The sequence below is a fragment of the Gorilla gorilla genome, chromosome 3, assembly GCF_029281585.2.
Source record: "Gorilla gorilla gorilla isolate KB3781 chromosome 3, NHGRI_mGorGor1-v2.1_pri, whole genome shotgun sequence".
NCBI lineage: Eukaryota > Metazoa > Chordata > Mammalia > Primates > Hominidae > Gorilla > Gorilla gorilla.
Window position 1 is genome coordinate 175,581,432 of NC_073227.2, and position 12,126 is coordinate 175,593,557.

The following is a 12,126-nucleotide window of genomic DNA, read 5'->3' on the forward strand; positions in this document are numbered from 1 at the left end:
TCTCGCTCTGTCGCCCAGGCTGGAGTGCAGTGGCGCGATATCTGCTCACTGCAAGCTCCGCCTCCCGGGTTCACGCCATTCTCCTGCCTCAGCCTCCCGAGTAGCTGGGACTACAGGCGCCTGCCACCACCTGGCTAATTTTTTGTGTGTGTTTTTAGTAGAGACGGGGTTTCACCGTGTTAGCCAGGATGGTGTCGACCTCCTGACCTTGTGATCCGCCCTTCTCGGCCTCCCAAAGTGCTGGGATTATAGGCGTGAGCCACCGCGCCCGGTCCCCTCTGCCTTTTTAAGGACCCCTGTGCCACCCCCAAAGAAGGCTTCTGCTCTGCTGGAGCCCAGATGGAGGATGGAGTGGCTGACCTCACTGGGGGGAGGAGAGAGGTATCATAGCGGCTTCTGATTCAGGTGCTGGTGAATTGTGGGAGGTGGATGAGAACGAGCCACTTACCGTCAGCAAGTTCTGCAAGTATGAGCATGGAGACACTGTGTCTACCCTCAGTGTTCTCGGCTGTCAGCGGCAGCAAAGACTTCAGCATCAAGGATTGGGACCTTGCTCTGCAGGTGGTACTGAATTCATACCGATCTCATGCTGGTCAGGTCACCTGTGCTGCTGCCTCTCCCCGCAAGGACTCTGTGTTTCTTTCCTGCAGTAAGGACAGTACAATTTTATTCTGGGATACTCTCTGACCAAGCCGACGTCACAGGTGGGCTGCAGTGCCTCTGGCTGCCTTCCCACCTCACTGGCTTGGCATCCTCAGCAAAGTGAAGTCTTCATCTTTGTGATGGGAATGGGACAGTCTCCCTTGTGGACACCAAGAGAGGGAGAGGTGCCCTTGGCTCAGCTGTACAAGACCAATGTGTCATTGGGCTGGTGTTTTCCTCACACCGTGTTCCCTTCCCGGCCTCTTACAGCGAAGATGGCTCACTGGCTGTGCTGGACTCCAGCCTTTCTGAGGTGTTTAGAAGCCGAGGCCACTGTGACCTTGCGAGAGATGCTGCTTGATCCCCACTCAATCACTTTCTGCTTACCACAATGGGCTGGGACCATCAGGTCGTCTGCCACAAGTGCCCACAGAACCTCTCCCAGCCCCTGGACCTGAAAGCGTTGCTGAGTAGATTGGACTTAAGACAAACAGCAAGTCCCCCATGAGAGTCCACTTCTTTGCCCCTGTTCCCTCAGCTTGTGAGATAACACAGGAGCCTTCTGTAGTATGTTGAAACATTAGATCTGTGCCATTAATTGGCATCGTCTCGCAGCCTGAAGGAGGCTGGATGCTGGGATCCTGTAGTTACAGGGAAGAAAAGCTTTCTTAAAAATGGGCATGCAGGTGCGTCTGAGTGTGTGTGTGTAGGTTTTGGTGGGGAGGTGGGGCGGTGGGGGAGGGATTTAAAAAAAATCTATCCCACATCCCCCCGAACACCACCTCTCCCTCACTCCCCAAAAAAGTTGACAAAAGGGTTTTATTCTTCCCATGTAGCTGTCTGAGGAATTGACCATGTCTGGGTGGGGTATGGAATGTGGGCATCCCTAGGTTCCTGGAAGCAGCTCTTATGCTACTCATAGAGATGGGACTGATTTTATTTTTTATAGCGCTTAATTCACCATTATGGGAAATGCTTCCAATCACAAAAATTCAGCCCAGCTCGTTTTGAGGAAGAGGCAGGACATGTTATAGTTTTATACAACTCATTGCCATTAAACTGAATCAGAAATCCTTTTTCTGGATGAATTAAAAATGTGGCCTGTGCCTGTGTAATGTCCACTCCTTTCTGCCCACTCCCTTCCCTCTGCTCCCTGCTGGTGTTGTGTATATGAAAGAGGAGTGTTTTTCTGTCATAGATGCCCTAGAGGAAATTTTGTGGATGATGGAGAGCTTAAAGGCATTTCAATTGTTAGAAAACTGACACAGACTGTTACAGAGAAATCTTTGCCACTTTTCCCACCCAAAACCAGCCTGAGGCCTGACCTCTTCTGCTCTCAGCCCTTTCTCTGCATATAGAAAGTCTAAATGCAGTATGTGTAGACTTCTAAAGTTTTAAAATTCAGCCTCAGGAAGAAAATCAGAAATACTGGCTGGTGAAATAAACAGTTTAGGCATCTTGTAAGCCTGCCTTTTTTGAAAAACAACAAAACAAAGTAAATGTTGGTGAGGATGTGGAAAAATTGGAACCCTTGTGCACTGTTGATGGGAATCAAAAATGGTGCAGCCATTATGGAAAACAATATGACAATTCCTCAAAAAAATGAAAAATACAATTACCATGTGATCCGGCAATTCAATTTCTGGATACACATCCAAAAAAATGAAAGTAAGATCTCAAAGAGATATTTGTATACCCATGTTTAGAGCAGCATTATTCACAACGGTCAAAAGGTGGAAGCTCCCCGAGTGTCTATTGACACATGAGTGGATGAATAAAATGTGGTATATACATAAAATGGAATATTATTCAGCCTTAAAAGGAAAGGAAATTCTGACATGGGCTACAACATGGTTGAACCTTGAGGACACCATGCTGAGCGAAATAGGCTAGCTGTAAAAAGATAAATGCAATTCCACTCATATGAGGAACCTAGAGTAATCAAATTCATAAAGACAGAAAGTAAACAGGTGGTTTCCAGGAGCTGTGAGGAAAGGGGAATGGGGGTTTATTGTTTAATTAGTGCAGAGTTTCAGTTTTGCAGATGAAAAGCATTCTCAGGATTGGTTGCACAACAATGCAAATGTACACAGCACTACTGATGTGTATAATTAAAAATGGTTATGATAAATTCTATGTGTATTTCACCACAATTAAAAAAAAATAAAATACATGAAAATTCTTTGGAAAGTATAAGATATTACAGACAAGAGGCCTCAATTATTGAAAAAAAATATTAAATACTGTCCTGAATATCCCAAGGGGAACAAAATCTTGAGCATGTCACCTTTGAAAGCAGCATCCTGATCCATGTGTACTAAACCAAGTCTAGCGTGATATAAAGTTCCATAGGCTACATGTGGTATTATGTGCTACCCTTCAAAATTGATTTCAATCCAAGAAAGAGAACAAATCTCGATTCCCAAGTCTTTCCACAACTTGCTTGCTTTTCAAATATAAATCATACATATTAAATCTAACCATTGTCTATAAAAAGCCAACCACACATTTAAAATGTGTTACTGGTAATAGAGCAGCTTGAGGAGGAAGAGGATGAGGGAACTGAAGGCAAGGGGAGGGAGGTCTGTGGAGAGGGCGGGGTGGAACCTGCCAGGCTCTGGGAAGATCAAGGACATTGACAACAAAGAACAGATTTATCATCACAGAAAAGATGAGGGTAAAAAAACAACAAACAAACAAAACAGGTTACAGGACAGGACATCAGGGCAGACCAACCGTTTAAGGAAAAGAAGTCTCATTAGAGGGTTAGAAACATTAAAAAACTTTTTTCACTTTGTCCTCTGAGGAGAATATTTCTGAAATTTCTGCTTATGGTTATATAAAATCGGGCTGAGGATTTTTTAAAAAGTAAAGTTGGTAGCAGACTTTGGATATTTTCATCTATATTTGTTTTTCTGCCTTTAATAAAATAGTGTGTGTGTTTCATTTCAGAAGATACCAAAGACCACATTTTGATTGGTCCACACAATCAAACCAGAAGAATGTTCCAGTTTATTGAATTTGTCTCCTTATTTAAGATAAACAAAATTAAGCCAGGAGAAGTTAGCGCTCCATCCACCAGCTGGGTCTTTGATGAAGGGAAGTGAAATGAGGATTCTGCACAGGTGGGCGGTAGCTGGTGGAGTGAGCTCCCTGCAGGTGCAAGTCATGACAACAAATGCGGAGGGATGCTGTGAAGACATTGCCCCATTGTGTTAGGAGAATTCCAAGACACCCCATTCCACTCCTCCAGCTCTCTCCAGGATGGAGGAATGGGGAACTATGAGGCGTATGTACCATCCAGGAAGAATCCTAAGTCACATTTACCCTGAAAAGCATGCTTCTGTCCATGAATGTCTTCCACCCTGTGGCTGGGGCTTGGGGGCGGGTAGGGAACAGTGTGGCTGGTGATATTTATGCTTTTCTTTATTTACCAAATATCTTGTAAATGGAACTCTTTCTTTTTTATAAGTCAGTGTTAATGAGTGTAGACCTCAGAGATTTAAAATGAACTATCTGCAAATCTGTGACATTACACTAGAATAAATGTTTTATTACCCCCTCAAATCCAAGTCTCACTTAAAAGATGTTGAACAGAAAGTACTTAAAGGAATATCTTACATTTTTCATCCATAGTTCAAGTTAAATGATAGGGTAATACTAACACGTTAGCTGTCCTTTATACATATTAATCAATAACGCAGTTTTATTATCAATAATTGATTTAAGTCTCAGTAGTGGACAATTTTAAAACAGTCTAAATGTGAAAGTTCAGCATTCTAATCGTTCACAGACAAGCAAGTTAGTGTGAATATATGACACTATGTAAATGACAATATATACATCCAAGTTTAAGTTTACAGTCCAATATAAGGTTATAATTATGTCAAGTCTTAGAAGAATTTTTTTCATAGATACGGACTTCTAACCTATGTATCTCACTCTTCTGTTACTATACTTGATAAAATACTTTTTGCTAGCTAGAATAGACTTATACTTAGAAAGTTCCATTTACAGTTACACAATTTAATAAAGTTTGATTAAATGAACTGGCAAGATCTGTAATGTTACAAAGTAATAAAATGTAAAACTAAAACTATGGCACATCTGAAAATCAAGAATGACTTGTTTGGCCCACATTATAATTCATGTATACTAGAATAATAATATATGTTATGTCATAATTTTTCATAAATGATTTTTCAAAATTCAGCAATAATTTTAAATAAATGTGTGCATATATATACGTTTTGTATACAGTTACACAGGTTTCCCAACTGAAATAACTAAGAGAAATAAAAACAGAGAAAAACCTGCCTCTGTGCTGGAAGGAGGGAAGGGTGACATGTCAATAAGTGTTTGTTGAATGAGTGAATGAATCATGCAAAGTTCTAATATCTTATTAAAGTAAGATAGGAGATAACCTGCCATAACTAGGACCCAGAAATAAAGAAAACAGAGTTACTTTCATTGTATCTGGGGATCATCCCTTAGCTATTTCTCTCAGTATTTTTAACCTATGTTAATAATAGTTGGATATCAAATTTTTCAAACACCAGCAGAGGACAAGGAAGAGCTAACATTCTGACCCCAGTGAAAGTGGACTCTGGTACTTTCATTTAGTCACAGGCTCGCTCAGTGAGTCTTGTTTCTTATTCCTCACTAATAGTCCCAGTCATAGTGAGATTATTTTGGCTCCATCCTACTTCCCTGTAGCTACTATGGCCTCCCACTCTCTCATGGACATTCATCGTATTTTGCTCTTGCAACATTCCCTCTCTTGGCCACACTCCAATGTAAATGATTTACTGTAATACGTCTCCACCTTCACACCTTGTGAGAATGAAATGAAAAATCCTACAATTAATTCCTAAGGAAAACAGTACCTTCTAATGCCACCAAAGGTATTGGAAGCAATTATTATTAATTAATAATATAATTATTATTAATTGCAATTGTCGTTGCAAACAGCTTCCAAGAGGATGGTAGACAGCCAAGACTTTTTATTCAAATAGGTGTTTTCATTTATAAAGCAATCTACTAAATGATAATGTCATGCTTTTTGGCAACATCCATATTTATGGGTTCTCCTTTTAAGAATTTTCTCTTACATTTGGCATGCTCAGTACAGGACAATACTTCTTAGGAAGTTTGATGGATATTTTTCTTTTGTATTTTTTTAATCAACAGAAACTACACTGATTTGATTTGCTTAAACAAAGTTTTTTTTCATATTAACAGTCATTTTACCATAGTGTTAGGAGACACCATGGTGGAGGTACTTGCAGTGAGATAACATTCTGCATATTAATCCTTGTGTTTTTCTCTCCTCCACTTCCTGACTCTTCCCCTCATCAGCTGGAGGCAATCACATTGCCTGGGAGAGAATTAAGATTGTTAAAGCAGGAATTTAAGGAGAAAGGAACTATTTTAATATTATTTTTGAAGTGGAAACTAGGGTTTTAAGATTCAAAAAGAGAAGCTCCAAGGAGAACAGAGCAGAGAGTTTATAACCTCTTCAAAAAGAGTCAGCCAAGAGTCAGTTCCACCCCTTGGAAACATTAAGAAGCCCAGCCAACACCTACAGACCGTCCCTTGCCATTCCTGTGAGCTCATCATCATGCCCCTGGCAGAAAAGCTACAAGTTTCTTCTTGTGACTTTCCTATGAATGCCTTCCTTGCATTGTTGCCTATACATGGACCGTTGCTCATTCAACAAAAGCCAACTTCTCACCATTCCTTCGCCTTCTCTCCTGCCCTGAGACTTTGATGAGCTCCCATCTGAATTGCCATGGATATGTACCCACTTCTGGAGGCACTCAAAAGCAAGTCCCCTGGATCTGTTAAAAAACAGTGTGGCTGCCTATAAAATAGAAAAGTCAAAATAACAGTAGCTTAAGGAAGATAGAAGTTTATTTCTCTATGATGTAATAGATATCTAAAGATGAGCAGTGTAGACTTGGAACAGCAGCACTGTATTCATAATGACCTCAGGCTGCTTCTGTATCCCCGCTACATTATCCTAATGCTGGCTTCCATTTTCAGGATCACCTCTTGTCCTAAGATGGTGGGACAAGCTGTCACATTTATATGCTCCAGCTATCACATTTGCTTTCCTGACAGGAGAAAGGGTGAATGCCCACATCTCCCAGCTGAGTCAACAACTTTAAACAAACTTTCTGAAAGTCCCACACAACATTTCTGATTAAATCTCACTGGCTAGGACTTGCCTTCATAGCCACACATAACTGAATAAAAGTCTGAGAAATGTAGCATTTTATGTGGATGCATCCCCTACACCTTCCCCACTGACCCCTGCCAAAAAAAAAAAGAATAAAGTGAAAGAGGAGAATGCTTATTGGAAATTAACTCACCCTACCATATGCCCCTCTCCTAAAAACAAAACAAAACAAACAAAAAAAAAACAGAGCTGGGTCTTTGAAGAGAGTTGATGTGGAATTAATTCACAGGTACATATCTGGGGGAGGACTGGGTAGTGGGGAAAATTAATCCTTGTTTCATAAGAAATATATAGATAAATAACCAAGTAATTAAGGTTCCATTAAGATTTGTAAGCGGCAATTAACAAAGCCAAATATTTCAAGTGTGTTATATATAATACAATTATCTATGTTACATATAAAGATGAAGATTATATAAAATATAAATTATATTAAAAATAAACATACAGTAAATTATGTGTAATATATAGATATGCCATCCAAGGCATCTATGTTATTTTCTCCTTGAATGCTCAACATGACATTCACCAGAAACTGGATATGTCTAGAGACATCTTGATTTGCACCTAAAACATGAAGAGCTGCTTTACCAAAGGCCTTGGGAGAGACAGGTGTCCTAGAGTCTAGAACTAATTCAGCAGCTCAGGATAGAAAGGAGAGCAAAGAACCTGTGACACCATAAAAAACTTCAGCAGCAGTAACCAACCATGATGGCAATTAACATATCCAGCAAAATAATAGCTAATATTCGTAGAGTGTTTACTATTTGGTAGGCCCTGCAATGACTTTACTCTTTAATAGGCACAACAACTCGATGGGACTAGAACTATTATCACTCGTTTTCACCAGTGAGAAAACTGAGAAACAGAAAAATGCAGTCACTGAAGTCACTTGTAGACAAGCGCATTGCACAATTAATCAGTGTCAGAGCCAAGAATAAAACCAGGGTTTTATTGTGCTCTGAACTATACCTTCTCCTCTTCCAGAAGTGCAGACATCTGATCAGAAGAAAAGATCACATGATATCACAGAATCATCAGGATGGTGCTGAAGATGAACAAACTGAAATGTCCGAAAGTTTTTAAGAAATTCATAGGCTGTCTTTTAAGTATGATGTTACAGATGCCAACCAAATATTGCTCTTCTCAGGGGTGGGTCATTTCAATTTCATTTTCAGAAATTTCCAGTTGATACTTATCACCACAAATGAAAGCTATAAAGAAAGACTACCTGAAATGCATGTCAGTCCTTGTCTTTAATAAATTTGGTTTATGGTGAAGCCGCAAGACAAAATATGTTTATCCCCAGGAGGTATAAGCAACTCAGTGCAGGTTATAGGAATCTCAGTTTTGTATCCAAACAGGTGAAACATTTTTACCACTGACCTTCAGACCATCCTCACTTATGTGAATTTCTGAATTTCAGACAGAAATTAAGCAAGGATGTAATGCATATTCTATTTACTTATATTATTTGTATATTTCAGAGCTAAATTTTTTAGAAATGCAAACACTATCTTTGTTTGTGAGACAGGGTCTCACTCTGTTGTTGACTGCACTGGAGTGCAGTGGTTCCATCAGGGCTCACTGAAGCCTCGACCTCGCAGGCTCCAGTGATCCTCCCACCTCGCCTCTCAAGTAGCTGGGACTACAGGCTTGTGCTAACATGCTTAGCTAATTTTTTTAAAAAAAAATTGTAGAGACTGGGTCTCACTATGTTGCCCAGTCTGGTCTTGAACTCCTGGGGCCAAGCAATCCTCCTGCCTTGGTCTCCCAAATTGTGGGGATTACAGGCGCAAGCCATCATGCCCAGCTGACACTATCTTTTAACCATAAGCTACTTAAAAAAAAGAGCAGTAGAGGGTACAGTTTGTTCAAAGAAGAAAATTTTACTTTTTGAAAAATTGAACAGTACAAATGCTGTGAGATTGTAACTCGCACTTTCTAAATTCAGCTTAATCACATCATAGTATCTTCCAAATCTATGAGTTTGCTGTTAAATATTAATTACATTTTAAATTCATAAATGTACAAATTAACCTTGTTAAAATTACTTCTGAAATCCCATTGTTTAATAATTCACTCAATAATATGCTTTTGTTACAAAAGTTTAAAAATTCAAATCAGATCACTGAAGGTGATTCTTCCAATTTCCTAATTATTAAAATTTCTGACTTCAGTTATCTAACAAAACAATACCAGCCAACACATTGGTGATAAAATAGACCTGTTATTTTGCAGCTTACATTCTACTGGGTGAAACAAACAATAAAAAATAATAGTCGAGAAAAATAGAGCAGAAATAGGCGATAGCTAGGGTGTACTATGTGATTTAGATAGGAGGGTCACAATTTTAAATCAAGCAGAAAGCACACCCATTCCCCCCATTCTAAGGCAGAGTAGTCCAATAAACTTCAGTTTTTACAAAATGAAACTATAATTTATGGCTCTTAGGTATCAATATTTCTATTTGATATGTTAATTAGCTAACAAATTATTCTCAATGAAAGAAAGACAGAAATTCTCCATGAGAATTCTGGTTTTCAGCTTTGTAAATTCTCCTAAAGAAGTTTCAGGAGAAACTTCCTCTGACCAAGTTAAGAAAGAAGAGCCGTATTTAATCAAAGTATCTATCTACTGCTGTGTTAATAAGTTTCTTAGCCAAGAATAAATTTCAAATTATATGGAGAATCGCTGGAACCCAGGAAGCAGAGGGTACAGTGAGTCACGATTGTGCCACTGCACTCCAGCCTGGGCAACAGATCAAGACTCTGTCTCAAAAAAAAAAAAAATATATATATATATATACACATATATGCTTTTTTCTATGTATAGAAACCCTTCTTTGGCATCTATGAAGATGCTCATATTTTCTACCTTATCTAAATCAATATAGCTAATTATCAATATAGTTAATTAACTTAATTAGCTATATTAATAGTAAACCATCCTTGCATTCTTAGAATAATCTCCACTTGGGTATGTGGCTTGATTCTTTTATTAAACTTTCCTAATAATATTTGCATCCATAAGTGAGATGAAATCACAATTTATTTGTTCTTTATTGGATTTAGGTGTCTTTGTTATAGTAACATTTAATAACACACAAAAGATTTCCTTCTTTATCAAGGTCCTAGGAAGAATTTCAAGTGCATTTAAATTATTTTAGGATTCAATTCTGAAGTTCTTCAGGTTTAGTGACGTATGTGTTAGTGGTGGTAGAGGTGGCTGTCTTTGACAACTTCATTTTTTTATGGCAATTAATTTGTTTATGTTTTCTGTATCTTTTTGAAATAGCCATAGGCTATTTTTTTCTTTAATCATTTTGTTTGGCGAATGGCATGGAATTGGACAGAGCTCTTTTAATTATTACATCCCTCCTCCCTTTGTTTCTATTATTTATATTTCTGTTTAATTGGCTTATCTAGTTTTATCTTTGTACCAAAAAAAATCAGTATTTATTATTTTTCCTTATTAACTTACCAATTCCTTTTTTCAAAAGAAAAATGTTCAACACATTTTCATTATTTTTTTTTGCAATTGGTTGAAAAAATGTAAAGTGAGGAAATAGAAATAAGTTTATCAAAAACTCTAAGAGTTTGGCTGTAAGAGTAGAGAAATGGGTATATTCCTAGAGGGAAACAATAGGTTTAGTGTTTTTTTTTCTAAGAAGCAGTATTGCAACCTATTTGTTGATGACACTCATTTAGGGCAGAGGGAAGAAATTCATGGTACAGGAGAGAAAGAGTTTAATCATGGGAGCAAAGTCCTTGAGTGGGCAAGAGTGTATGGCAACAACTGCACAGAGGGAATTGTTGTGAGGCAGATTGCTCATCCTCTGTAACAGCAGGCAGAAGGCATTAACTATGGAAATGTGTATTTGGTCATTATTGATGGCCCACTTGAGATATATGGTTATAGACCAAGAATGAGTCCAGTCAGTGGAGCTGTTTTTCTTTGGTAACATTTTATAGCTTGACTACACTCAAGCTGTACGGAATGGGCAGTGGAAAAGATTTGAGCTTAACCCTGGTTGGATGTCTGTCAGGTAAGTAAAAGGGCACATGCATGAAATTCTGCATCTTTCATAGCGTTCACACACACATTATGGTATATGAATTAATGCAACAGAGGATTCAAGAACACTGTAATACAGGGCAGCATGGAGCAGGGAAACAGATTTTTTTTTAATGCTTTTCAGAATTTGATACGTATACCTAACTTGAACACAATAGTTGAAGCTTTGCCAGACAGCTCGGTAGGGGCTTTCTCATCTCCTTGTACTAGTAATTTCTTCTTGGCCTTTAGAGATGGAACAGCATCCACCTCTGATTTTTCTTGTTAGAAGGCATATCAGAATCTCTCAGGAATGCAAGTGTAGTGTTCTTTTTTCTTTATTTAAGTTTACGAAATACACGCTTATAGAAAATTAAAACATTATAGAAATATGTAAAGCCACCCATGAAAGTTCTTCCATAATTCTGCTTCCTAACAAAGCCACTGTTAGTAATGTGGTGTTACTCATATTTTAGAGCATCAAGTTGTTCACAAAAATGCTTGCACAACTTTTTTTTTACCCAAAAGTTTAGAAATCTTGCCCTAATAATCCAGACATCCCTCACTCTCTTAACGAATACTTAGAAACAAATTGCATAATGGTACCATCTATTAAACCAGTCCCTTATTGACAGGGCATTTGGGCTAGTTTTAAGTATTAAAGAACAAAGGTGCAATGACTTTGCTTGTGTACACTTGTCAGATTATTCCCATTATGCAGTTTCCTAGGAATGAACTTAGTAGGCCAAAAGGTTCAAAGTTTCAATAAATCCCGGAAAACTACATTCCTAAAGGCTGTGGCAATTATACTCCCACCTATGGCATACAAGATGGGTAATGTAATTGGAAGTGCTCGTTCAAAATCATGGTGCAATTTTTTAATTTGGAAAATTTAAAAAACTGACTGTTCTTATAACTGTGTTTTCTAATTATAGAAGGTGAAGTCTGACAAATCTTCCTGATTAATGGGGAATCAGGATCCCAGGGCAGGATTTATAAAACTTGTATTTACCAAAAAGAGGCATCAGTATTAGAAACTTTAAAACTTCTCTTTAAAATCTCCGCAAGATTGCAGCCCTTGCTACAGCTTTAAATAGCTGCACTGGTATCTCCAGTTATTTCCCCCAAGTTTCAATTACCAGTATTGGTATCCTACTAGTTGAGGAATAAAATCCATACTTATATGA

At 38.3% G+C, this 12,126-nt stretch overlaps 1 pseudogene; it reads left to right on the forward strand.

Moving 5' to 3' along the window:
- Positions 1–1,116, forward strand: part of LOC101137340 (methylosome protein WDR77-like) — a 32,445-nt pseudogene extending 31,329 nt beyond the window's left edge.
- Positions 1,117–12,126: the final 11,010 nt, after the last annotated feature.